The sequence below is a fragment of the Chiloscyllium plagiosum genome, chromosome 29 (genome assembly GCF_004010195.1).
Source record: "Chiloscyllium plagiosum isolate BGI_BamShark_2017 chromosome 29, ASM401019v2, whole genome shotgun sequence".
NCBI classification, from domain to species: Eukaryota; Metazoa; Chordata; class Chondrichthyes; order Orectolobiformes; family Hemiscylliidae; genus Chiloscyllium; species Chiloscyllium plagiosum.
The window spans coordinates 23,690,926-23,704,241 of NC_057738.1; the positions used below are offsets into that span (position 1 = coordinate 23,690,926).

General features: G+C 40.8%; 1 protein-coding gene across 6 annotated transcripts in view; it reads left to right on the forward strand.

Annotated features, from left to right (window-relative positions):
- The window catches only part of LOC122564441 (aryl hydrocarbon receptor repressor-like), a 188,875-nt gene that overhangs the window by 45,597 nt on the left and 129,962 nt on the right, over nt 1-13,316 (forward strand). Inside the window, exon 1 of one of the 6 annotated variants that reach the window (XM_043719303.1) lies at nt 11,434-11,586. The exons of the other annotated variants lie outside the window; for them this stretch is intronic. The gene's annotated coding sequence lies outside the window, so the exon portion shown is untranslated. Of the gene's footprint in view, nt 1-11,433; nt 11,587-13,316 lie in introns of those variants that run through there. 6 annotated transcript variants of the gene reach the window in all.

The window sequence follows — 13,316 nt, forward strand, 5'->3', positions numbered from 1 at the left end:
TTCAGCAAAAACTACTTTGGCTGTAAAACACTTTGATATGTCTAGTCATGAAAAACTCTATACAAATCCAAGTCTTCCTTTCAACTACATTAAAGACTACAGTGAGTCTTGTTGCCTTTGGTAAGGGTTCGTTGAGTATTCTAGCAATGGCAAAGCTCTGATGTGAGAAGTTAATATCTGGAGCTGCAGAGAAAATGGTCACAAATATGGGAAGTGAAACATAATAAAGGACTGGAGAGGTCGGAGGTTGATGATGCAACGTTGGTTTACAATTGGTAAATAGGTGATGCTATTGTCACCAATTACCTTTCATCTACCTTTCAAAAGATGATGATAAGGAAATCATTTACAATCTTTTGTGAGCATTGGGAATAAGAGTGAGACATCTCAAGAAATGAGTTTCATAGACCAGTGTGGTCTGAGACAGTATGAGGAGAGATAGAAGAGAAACAAGAAAGCTTTAGGTTCAAGACTACGACAGCTGAGAAACTTTGAGACAAGGTAAGTTTCATGGATTAGGAAGAGGGGTCATGGAGTACAAGATCTCAATTTTGGTTGCTGAGAAGAGCATGAGCTGCTTGTTTGTGGGATGCAAGGGAGCAGGACTAAAGTTGATGCCTGATAGCAGGGAGACAAAGCAAAGCTGGGGTTATTTTATTGCCTCCCACAGCAATTTTACAATTTAAGGTTATGTTCCACCTCACTGGGATAGTACACAAAATCAAGCTCTGCTCTCCTGCCTCAAAAGTTCAATATTTTATCAAAGTGCACAAAATTCCCTGATTTGTCCAATTTATAGACCCAGATTGTTAGAAAGTACAGAATTGGTTTCTGCATTTATAAGTAAACAGACTGCAGCTACTTGTAAACAATTATGAACCATCAGCATATAACTCTGCTGTTTAAAACTCTAAACTCCTTTATAAACTCCCACTTACACATGTACACATAGAAACACACACAGACCCAAATACAAAAATAGACAAATGCAGAAAGCTTGAAATATTCGCTTGGTCTCTCTCCATGGATACTGCCCAACCCGCTGTGGTATCCAGCATTTGTTGTTTTCAGTACATACTCCAGCATCTCTGCAGTAATTTGTTCCTGCAGGAAAAAAATCATGGTTTACGGATGGAGGGAAAACAGGGAAAGCAGTTCAGTGGTCTCTATTCACAATCTGCTGAGATGGTTCTTGAGCTGATCAGATTGATTTGCAAGAGGCACAGGGTGGCTGGTTCACGCATAATATCTCTGACTTTTAAAATTAAAAGTCACACCTTCCAGAAACTGCTGGAGGAAAGATAAATTGCCTTTTCTTTAGGCTTAAAGGGGCTTAAGGTATTTAAGGCTTAAAGTACTCAGAAATGAGTGGGTGGAGATTTGAAGGCTGCTTGTTCACACCCCAACCTGTTCATTTACCTGCGAATCAATCACACAGCTGTTGACAGACTCTGTCATTGATAATTGGTCACTATTCCAGAATTGAGGTTGAAACTTTATTGCTGGAACAGCACAGCAGGTCAGGCAGCATCCAGGGAACAGGAGATTCGACGTTTCGGGCACAGGCCCTTCTTCAGGAATGAGCAGAGAGTAGAACACTCTCTGCTCATTCCTGAAGAAGGGCCTGTGCCCGAAACGTCGAATCTCCTGTTCCCTGGATGCTGCCTGACCTGCCGTGCTGTTCCAGCAATAAAGTTTCAACTTTGATCTCCAGCATCTGCAGACCTCACTTTCTCCACTATTCCAGAAACCAATCGGTTACTTGGTGACAACTAAATCTGCTTTTGTGCACACCCCTCAGCTCCAGCTTGCCTGCAAAGTACTTTTTAACCATTGCTTCAACAAGTAGTTATATAGATGGCAATTACAATGAGTGTCAGGTTACTTGCTTTTTAAAAGTGCAGTAAACCTTCAGCAATTCTTATTTTTAAAAACAGTTCTTTTCCATTTCGTTCCAAATTAAAAGTACAGAGAACTAAAAAAGGCATGGTTGTTACAGTTAGGAAAATTCATGGGTGCCTGTAACTATCATCCACCCATTTGTAACTTGGAGAACTAACAGAAATGAAATGGCTACACCATGACTGACATTACACATGTTCAGCACGTGGAAAGTTCTTTTAGGATCGAGTGAGGTTTGATGCTAGATAAACACATCCTGACTGCAACAACAAAAAGTCCTGATCAGAAAGAGAGTTCTACAGAACACAATTGTATCCTCTTTACTCCCAGTATGCATCATTCTTTTTGGGTAGGAGCCAACCAATAAACGTATTTCAATTATGTCTCCTTTCATTTTCCAGTACAATTTTCAGTATTTTCATCCGGCAGATGTCAACCATCATTATAAACTGCCAACTGTGTTTACCTGCTCAAATTCAGCTGAAGGTCAGGCACAAAATAAACATAGGAAAGTGCTTAGATGTTTTAATGAGTAGTCAATTGAAGTTCTGTTCCAGTATGTTTCTCTGGCAAGCATGTTGTTCATTTATTAGAATTACATTGAATGGCATGACAGCAGTATTAAAGACAGAATGGTCATTAAACAAAGGCATTAATTTTTGCATGCACAATGATTTGATCTGTACATGCTATGTCAGCTATATTCATATAAACCACACTAAATCATTCAGTGCATCAAACTAGACTCCCCGTTGCTTCCACTTGTATGAAATTGATGCCATCTGACTCCAATCTTCTGGCTTTACATGACCTAGTATCTAAACAGTCATTAGGTTGGCATTTGTTTGGGCATGCACACAGATCAGGAATTGGCCATCAGGCTGACAATACCAAACATCGTCCAACTAATGTAGCTCAGGTTCTGCACGTCTCTAGAAACTCATACCTTAACAAGAAGTCTGGATCTGTAAATGAAACAAAAATAGTCTCTCTTGGCACTTTGGAAACTGAGTCGACTATAGTTTACAACAAAATATTTGTACACATATTTGTAAATCTGTATGCACTCATGTTAGTTCAACATTACCTCTGTGCTCATTAACAGACACTGGCTGCCAATCTGACAATGCCTCCAATTTAAAATTCTCATGCACATTGAACTGATCAGATAGTTTTCTCCTATCTTAACCTACCAAGATGTGGACTGGGGTGGATGAAATCAGAAGCCACCTGACAAAGGAACAACACTCTGAAAGCTTGTGATTTCAAATAAACCTGTTGGACTATAGCCTGAAGATGTTTGGCCTTAGCCTACCAAGAATAAATAAAGGAAATTGTGTTAAATGTGGAACAAAAAGATTACTACCTTTAGATTCTGTGATTCCAGAGCTGTAGAAGAAATTTGCTGCACAGCATCCTGATGTGTGCATGGAGATTATGTGACTTTGCTCAAGAGACTAGTCCATCCAAGTTCAAATTGAAATTCAATATTGGCAAGCAGATGTCATTGAATTTGAAACTTGACAACTTGGGTTCTAATCCCAGGTTAGTTAGTGCTCATGCTGGGTTTTATATACACAATGAACTTGCCAGGTCGTTTTTGGTTCTTCTGAAAGAACTATTAATGTAGTTTACTTATTACTTGAATTGTAATAGAGATCCAGAGGGAAATTCATAAGAGGATCTTGGGCCTGATCCAAAGTTCACATTTTTCCACAGTTCTGTTCATGTTACAAAAGCTCGGTGGGAGGATGAGCAGTAAGGATGATGCAGAGATACTTGTGTGATTTGGACAGTCTGACTGAGTGGGCCAATGTATGGCAAATGCAGTATAATATGGAACAATTTCTGGTAATGTACCATGGTGGCAAAAATAGGAAAGTAGATAATTATCTGAATGGCTATAAATTGAGAGAAGGGAATGTGCAACAAGAAAGGGTGTCCTTATATACCAGTCACTGAAGGTAAGCATGCAGATGGTATAGGTACCATCAGGCAGTAAACAAGGCAAATGGTATGTTGGCCTTCATAGTGAGAGGATTTGAGTAAGGGAGCAGGGATGTCTTGCTGCAATTGTACAGGGTCTTGGTGAGACCATGCCTGGAATTTTGTTTGCAAATTTGATCCATTATCTGAGGGAAGATAGAAGAAATGCAGTGAAGGCTGATTCCTGGGATGGTTGGGCTGATATGAGGAGAGGTTGAATTGGTTAGGATTATATTCACTTGCATTCAGAAGAACGGGGGGAGCATCCTTGAAACCGATAAAATTCGAACAGGACTAGACAGGATAGATGCTCCAGATAATGTGGAGCCCAGAGCTAGATGTCACAGTCTATGGATAGAGATGAGGAGAAATTTCATCACTCAGAGTGATGAGCCTGCGAGATTAACTACTATAAGAAAGCAGTCAAAGCCAAAATATTGTATGATTTCATGAAGGAGTTGGGCCTCACCCTTGGGGCTAAAAAGGTCAAAGCACGAACAGGCCATTGAGTTGGAGGATCAACCATGATCATAATGAATGGTGGAGCAGCCTTGAAGGGCTTATTGGCCTACTCCCACTCTGAATCGCTATGTTCCTGTGTCATGTCATCTTAGAATCCTGCCTAAGGAAGTGTTACTCTTTTCTTAACACCTAATATAGCTTAGCGTGTCATTGTTCAATGTGAGAGTATCACATACTAGAAGGTACTCCAGCGATTGCAAATGTTCACAATTATGCATCAATGGCAAAAGCACAGAAAAAGCAAGTAATCAAAAAGCTCCATTGGCTTCCAAGAACAGACAGGGCCCACTTTCAAATAAAAACAAATTTTCCAGTCAATGATTGATCATAGCACGGCGACCTCCATGATGATAACCAGTGCATCTAACCACAACAGGGGTCATGTTTCCAATGAATCTGTGGAAGGATTATCAGAAACAGATCATGTTCTTAGTTTTGTGAGCAGCCAGTATTCGCATTGTACATGAATTGTGATTTAGCATAGTCCTCCATAAAGTAGGGCATGGAGGACTGTGACAAGGAGAGCGTGGAGTGCCTCTACATTGATCTTTGACAATGGGACCTTATTCCAATGTGCACCACATGGTATGCCACACAAAAAATGAGATTGTAAGTCTGGTAGGATTATTAATATCTGTCTCCCCACCAAGTGCATCACCCAAGGAAGGCTGCGCTGCATATTGTCAAATACTAACAGTTTAAGGTGAGAGGAAATCAGTTCTATGCTCCTGCACATCCTAGGAAACCTTGGATTGTCCTGTGAATTGTAGCCTGCAGGTGTAGCTTTTAAGATCACTGCTGCTTTTATGGAGATGATGACGATCCATTTCCATTTCACGTTCATCATTTACATTAGAGTGAAAAGCAAAGCAGGTTATTTTTATGTCAAAGCAGTGAATTGCAGGCTCAGCTGGTGTCCTCCCCTCACCACCCACCACTCTGCCGCCAAAACCTCTATGTTCCTTTTTTCCATGCACTCCCTGTTGAGCCTATCAGTGCTGAGCTTCCACATGTTCCCATGCATCTCTGAGAATTGCCTTCATCTCCCAGCATTCCCCATTAAGCCCTACATTTAGCTACACCAACCACCGTGCTGCCCTGGTCCCCTGTCAAAGCCAGGGTGGTTGCTATTGCCAATGTTTCCTGCATCCTCCAGTAGTTACTCATGACCTCCCATGCAGCATTGACTGCTCCCCACCCCCTCCCCAATATGTTGAGATACTCCTTCACAATTATTGTCCTGTCTGCATTCAGCGTCCTGCCTCCAATCCCCAGAAATTACTTCCACCACTTCCCTACCACAGCAGTTGCTCCTGATAATCCCTCTTGACTTTCACTGAGTTGATCCCATTGGATTTGATGTTGCCAATACCTTCCCTTCCTATGGTGCCATTGGTGTTCTCGACCAATCCTGGCATTGAAGTCTCCAAGAAAAATTATCTTGTCCTCCTTTGGATGTTTGTCAACAGTGTATCAAGGTTGGCTTAGAAAATCTCATTTACGTCCTCCTCCAAGTCAAGTGTTTGGGCATAAGTGTTCACAACTGTAACCAGTTATAGGTCAGTCTGGTATCCTTTCAGTTCTCTGGGTATGATCACAGTTCTTTCTTAGGTTGGTCACTGTTAGCTAGATCTATTAGGGTTCTTACATTCCAGGCTCCAAAGTTTATTATTCTTCATTCTGACTGCATGTGGCTAACCCCTCTGGACGTGGTAAGACAGTCAGGAGTTTTGAGGCAGGCTATTTTTAGGGAACCTATTCCAGCCCCATCTCCTATTAGAGTGAACAGGATGCTCGGTTATGGGCACAGCTGCTGAAATGCTCTGTCTGCTTCGTCCAGAACTAAAACGACTGACACCCAGCACCTAATGTGACCGTTTGTGATTAGGAGCTTCCAGGTGTGTGAGTGTGTGTGAGTGTGTGTGTGAATAGAGTGGGAAGTTTACATTTGCTTGCAGCATTAAGTCCAATGGATACATTTCATGGGTGTTTGCATTTTAAAGGGTACCGATGACGTAGGCTGTGATAATGTAGCTGGACTGGTTTATTTGTCATTCTAGTGTGAGATTATCGACCTTTAAAATTGGGTCTTCTATTTTAGTTTTACAGTTGTGTTGTGAAGTTTATGGGATGAGTTAAACAGTTTATGGCTCTTGCATGTTTTTCATCCAATGGCACGAAAGTCGACACCTGCAGGATAATAACTGGACAGTGTGGGTGTGCACAAAAGTATTTATACTGAACAATCATAATGATAACATTACATGTTTATCAGGCAATATTACGCATCCTCAGGTTGTGGGCATTAATAAAGCCAGCATTTATTGCTGTCCCTCATTTCAGTGAAATGGGTACTTAAAATGCTGCAGTTTTCCTCAGTGTCAATTTGCTATTTCTGAGGCCAATTCAGAGTCAACAATATCAGGGGTGGGACTGGGTTCGTACATGGGGCACTAAGTAAAGAAGGCAGGTTTAATTCTCTAAAGAGCATTTGTCAACTAGTTGAGTTTTCACTTTCACTTTATTGTCCCTTCAGAGGACTCGAAATGGAAATTCATTTTGGGTACATTGCTTATTCGTTAAAGAATTACATATGTGCAAATAATAATAAAGTTTTTTTTGATTAATCAAAGAAATCATCTTCTACATTGCAATAATTTTAATATATTTCAGTTAATTCTAATCATCAGTCAGCTCTGTTACATCAGCTCCTGTTAATCATTCTTTTGTACAAAGGTGGGATAAGCTCAGGAGTGGATTTTTTTGCCCTGCAACTAAGGGATTGTAGACTATTCCCTGAACACATCCAACAGTTGTACTGAGACAAACATTTCTCATTGTTCATGACACTCAGTATTTTCATCAAAATACTTTGAGTGCAGATTTTGTCAAGGAAGATCAGCTGTCGAATATCTTTCCTGCCTGATTCAGTAATCCTTGCACAGTTAACAAGGATTTCCAAATATTGCTGTACCAGGCAAGGCTTTGATTAATCTCTCAAGTACAACAGAGTAAGAGGTCCATGATTGTAAGGTCAACTTGAAAAGATTTTAATTTACTGAATTGTACAACCATGGACATCTCTTGGACCCAACAAGCTGCCAGCTTCATGGTCACTGACCAATTTTTATATTTCCTTTTCTGGATTCTATTTAACTGAATTTATGTTTGCAAAAAAAAAAATTAAAACAATGGCACTTTGAAAAGGGAGAGGAACAGACAAAGGCAGCACATGGTCTGTGCAGGAGAGAGAAAGAGAGAAAGAAACCCACACTGCTAACTGACACAGCAGTGAGCCTGCACAGTTACCTCCTTTGCTGTTGAATTCATATATCACTGGACATCGGAGTGCATCTGGGAAAATTAGCAAACCGTGAAATTCACAACTGATCTTGGAGGAACCTGTTTGGGAGAGGTCACAGAGCAGAGACAGAAAAGTGAATAGTTTTAAGTGTGGCCTTGGGGCCTTGCTGCAAGTCTGTAGTGGTGAATAGAGAGGGTTCTTTCTTGATTGCGTTTCATTGAGATATGTCTCTTGATTAAACTTAAAAATATAAGCCATAAGTATTAAGTTGGCCTGGAATAGTATCTTTTTAGAGGAATAAGACAGTGCTATTTTCTGGGTCTGCAGATTGGAAGAAGCAAAAATAGTCCTTATTAGAGTGATATACTCTTCTTGTACAATGTGGGAGTTTAGGGAAAATTTATATTTACTGAGGATGATATCTGCAATAAATGCCATTGGTTACGAATCCTATCAGAGCAAATGGATCAATTGGAGACACAGTTAGAGGCAATGAGGAATTTACAAGAGCAAAGGCATGTGATGGATGGCAGTAATAGGGAGGGAGAAAAGTCGCAGATACAGTCACATAGATGGGTTAACTCCAGGAAAGGTAAGAGAGGTAGGCAGGCAGTGCAGGAGTCTTCTCTGGCTATCCCCATTTCAAACAAGTATGCTGTTTCAGAAAATGTGAGGGGTGATGGATTCTCAGGAGAATGTAGCACAAACAGTCAAGTTTCTGGTATTGAGACAGGCTCTAATGCAACAGATTGATTGTATAAGGGCACTCTCTATTCCGAGGCACAGACAAGTGTTTCTGTGGCCAGCAGTGAAAAATCAGAATCAGAATCAGAAAAATCAGAATGTGTTGCCTCCCTGGTGCCAGGATCAAGGATGTCTCAAGGGGGAGAGAATGTTCTCAAGGAGGAGAGACCCCAGCAGGAGATCATTGTACACATTGGAACCAAAGACATAGGAAGGGAAAAGGTTGAGATTCTGAAGGGAGAATATGGAGAGTTAGGCAGGAACTTAAACAGGAGGTCCTCAAGGGTAGTAATATCTGGATTACTCCTGGTGCCACGAGCTAGTGAGGGCAGGAATAGGAGGATAGAGAAGATGAATGCATGGCTGAGGAGCTGGTGTATGGGAGAAGGATTCACACTTTTGGATCATTGGAATCTCTTTTGGAGTAGAAGTGACCTGTACAAGAAGGACAGATTGCACCTAAATTGGAAGGGGACTAATATACTAGCAGGGAGATTTGCTAGAGCTGCTCGGGAGAATTTAAACTAGAAACGTTGGGGGGTGGGAGGAGGGAGGGAGGTGGGACCCAGGGAGATAGTGAGGAAAGAGATCAATCTGAGACTGGTACCGTTGAGAAAGGAAGCAAGTCAAACAGTCAGGGCCGGCAGGGACAAAGCAGAGACAGTATTAGGCAAGAACTTTCAAAAGCTGATTAGGGGCAGATGTTTGCATGTAAAGGGACAGCTAGAAAATGGGAAGTCTTCAGAAATGAGATAACAAGAGACCAGAGAAAGTATATTCCTATTAGGGTGAAAGGAAAGGCTGGTAGATTTAGGGAATGCTGGATGACTAAAGAAATTGAGGGTTTGGTTAAGGAAAAAAAGGAAGCACATGTAAGGTACAGACAGATCGAGTGAATCCTTTGAAGAGTATAAAGGCAGTAGGAATATACTTAAGTGGGAAATCAGGAGGGCAAAAAGGGGACATGAGATAGCTTTGGCTATTCTCCTTGAATTAAGGAGAATCCAAAGGGTTTTTACAAATACATTCAGGACAAAAGGGTAACTAGGGAGAGAGTAGGGCCCCTCAAAGATCAGCAAGGCGGCCTTTGTGTGGAGCCGCAGAAGGTATGGGAGATACTAAACGAGTATTTTGCATCAGTATTTACTATGGAAAAGGATATGGAAGATATAGAATGTACGGAAATAAATGGTGACATCTTGAAAAATGTCCATATTACAGAGGAAGAAGTGCTGGATGTCTTGACCCTCCTGAAGGGCATCCCACCCACCTACCCTATCCCTGGATTTCATATGGCTAATCCACCTGACCTGCACATCTTTGGACTGTGAGAGAAACCAGAGCACCCAGAGGAAACCCATGCAGATACGGGGTGAACGTGCAAACTTCTTACAGTCACCTGAGGCTGGGGTCGAACTTGGGTCCCTGGCGCTATGAGGTAGCTGTGTTAAGCACTGAGTCATCCTGCCAACCCCCCTTTTAATTTCTAACCATTCAATTTCAAACAGACCAGCAGTCAAGCTTTTTTTTAACCAAGTTTAAAGTCAGAATTAATTATTATTTATTACTGAAGGTTCTTTGCAGATAGAGTTAAATTTAACCACAAGAAATTAGGAGGATCTTAAAAAGGTGGAAAGCAGGGAGAAATACAAAGTAGGAAGAAAGGGAGGAGATAACCATGGAATAATTGTTGGATGATCATCTTTGTCAAGTAATGGAAAAAATACTGATGAAACAAAGTTGATGAGAGAAACATCTGGCACTTTCAGATTTCCAGCAGAGTGCTTTCTTGACGGCTGAGTTTTGTATTGATGTTGTCCTGTCCAGTGAACATTAAGTGTTGTCTGAGATGATACAAAAAGCAGACATCTGCTATACATAACAGGGCAGATGCTTCTACCCACCAAATTATAATTAACCTTGGCCTTGCTATCAGGTGCCACAAGTTGAGTGCTGGCCTGAGACTGGAAATTAGATCTGCCAAAGTGGATTGGAAAGTGATGGCAAGGTGCAGGGTGGGGCATTAGTCACCAAATGTCCAAAATACAACACTAACCTTCCATTGCAAATGCTGATCTCCATTTCTGTCAGACTGGATGATGAGGTGGGTCCAACATTAACACTTAAGTCAATCTCCTATTATGCAGTTGTGAGCCCAATTTGGTATTAATTGGTCTCCCACCAGTTTCCAGGTTTATTTGAAAATCTCAGATGCAAACCCAAAGTTTGATTGAATGTCACCTTTTTGGGAGTGTCCATAGTCCAGAAGCCATCTGGTGTCAGTGTTTCTAGCTGCTTTCTCAGTTCCCTCTGGTGAAGCTTTTGTTTAAGAATTAGTTGCAAAGGATTCACTTGTACTATTTGGTAATGTTCATACAGAGAGTATCATAATGGGTGGTATTATGGTTTCATAGAATCCCTGTAGTGCAGAAAGAGGCCATTTGGCCCATCGAGTCTGTACCAACCTTACAAAGAGCATCCACCCAGACCTAGCCCCTGACCCCATCTGTGTATGGCTAATCCACCTAACCTGCACATCTTTGGACTTTAGGAAGAAACTGGAACACCCCAAGGAAACTCACGCAAATGCAGGAAGAACATGAACCTCCACCCAAGCAGTCACCCAAAGCTAGAATTGAACCAGTATCCCTGGCACTGTGAGGCAGCAGAGTTAACCACTGAACTCTCCTTTGTATGCCTTTGAGGAATGTGTTGAAAGTGTTGATTAATACAGGTCGTTCTGCTATAACGCACATTTCATTAATGCGAATTAGCTATATCGCGATTGACTAATTGGGGACACTGTTTCTAAAAAGTGAACATTTAAAACATGTATTGGTTATAATGCAATTCCAGCCCCATTAGTTTAAATGGTGCTGTTATTATTCAATTTTCTTATAACACGGGATTGCATGAGAACAGAACTACCACATTATAGCAGAATTAACTGGAATGTGTTGAGAATGTGAGGAGCTGACTAAAGTATTATTTCATTATATAAGAATTAGAATGAGTGGCAGTGGTGAATGCCTGAAAGACTCAGCTGAAATTGAAGTGAACGAGAGTTGTGACGTGAATGAAATATGTTTGGGGAAACAGACTGAAGGGAAGAACATGATACAATGAAGGTGAGTCTTATCATACTTTTCCTGACCTAGTTAAGTCAGTAAAATGAAAATGATAATGAGTCATTCCTGTTACCTACTATCAACCCCACTTTCTCTGCACCCCACCTCTCACCCATTTCAATTCCACCTCAGCTTTAACTCTTCGGAGGGTCGATGTGAATTTGTTGGGCCGAAGGGTCTGTTTCCACACTGTAGGGATTGTATGAGTATAAACAGTGATTCAATGAAATTGTGAGAGTATAACCCAAGGCTAAGCTCATGCCACGGCCAGGGTGCAGTGGAAATGGTAACATCAATAAGCTACATTAACGTATAACTTCAGTGTAAATCAACATCTGGTTTGAAGAATCCTTAAACACCTTTGAAACTTTATAAAGTTATGTAAGTTTTAAAGCCTAATTTGTAATCTAACCTTCCCAGTCTGTGGTAGAATCAAGCTGGATGTGTAATTTACATCCCCATCCCCATCCTTCCCTCCAAAATGGCATAAAGAAATGAAGATTGATGAGACACGCATCTCACTTCCCAAATGCCAATGCTAGACATTAGTGTTATGCTGTCATAACATCTGGCCTGATTCAAGATCCTGAGTTTATTGTTTTTGGTATGTCTCCAAGTTACTCACTTTTTCCATTTCAAATATTTTCTTCTGAGTAATTTTCTTTTGAAAAAGTATCACTTTGTCAGTTGATCTATTGGACCAAACAGGAATTTATTTGGCCACTGGTAAAATGCATTTGAAAAATAGATGTTTAAGAGCTCAGAGCTTTAAAATAGATACTCTCTGCATAACTCGAGATGCTACCTCTTCCTCATTGATAACCAAAGGAAATCAGCTGCATGCTGACCACTTCTTCTATCGACCACTACCCACTTCCCATGAACTGACTAACTCAACAGTGATCATTGGCAGACTCTGCTACCTGACCTCATTTTACTGCATTTCCCTACCTCCCTGCACCAGCAGTGGAAAAAGTCCACGAATGGCCAAAAGCAATCCCATTTTTACTGAGCTAAAGATGTACAAAGTGTTTTACAGCTAATGAATTACTCTGGAAGCTTAGGCACTCTTGCAATATACAAAACAACAGAAAATGTGTATACAGTGAGATCCCACAAACAGCACTGAAATAAAAGATCACATAATCTATCAAAGGATACATTTTGGTGAAATTCCAACAAACAAAAATCCCTCCTCACCTTCAATAATAATAACCAATCATCTATAACAGTACATGGCTTCCTCAGTACTGTGTTGACATTTTAGTCCAAATTGTATGTTCTAGTCCTTGAATCCATGACCTTGTAGCTCATTATTAAGGGGCACCAATGAAGCAGATTTTACTTGTTCATAAACACCTACAAGTGCAAAAAGATTCTAACTGAAGTCCCCAAGAGAGTTTTATCATGACAAGAACTACAATGTTTCAAGATGATGGTGCATTAGCTATATCTCAGGATCCCCAAATCCCTTGACTAATCGCAATATGAGCCACACTCTTCATTCTGGGGGTAGAGTCTTGGGATTTCAATTAACATAAACTTAAAGAATCTATTATTGACATCCTAGGGAAAAAGAGATATTGATTCTGTAGTGATTAGAACAAGGGTCAGATGGATCTCATTGACTTGAGATCCTTGTTTGGAGTTGTTAACCTGGGTCAATCAGGGAGCACTGACTGACAGATAAACAAGAGATTCAGAGAATCTCCTCAGTCTAGGGACTGGCT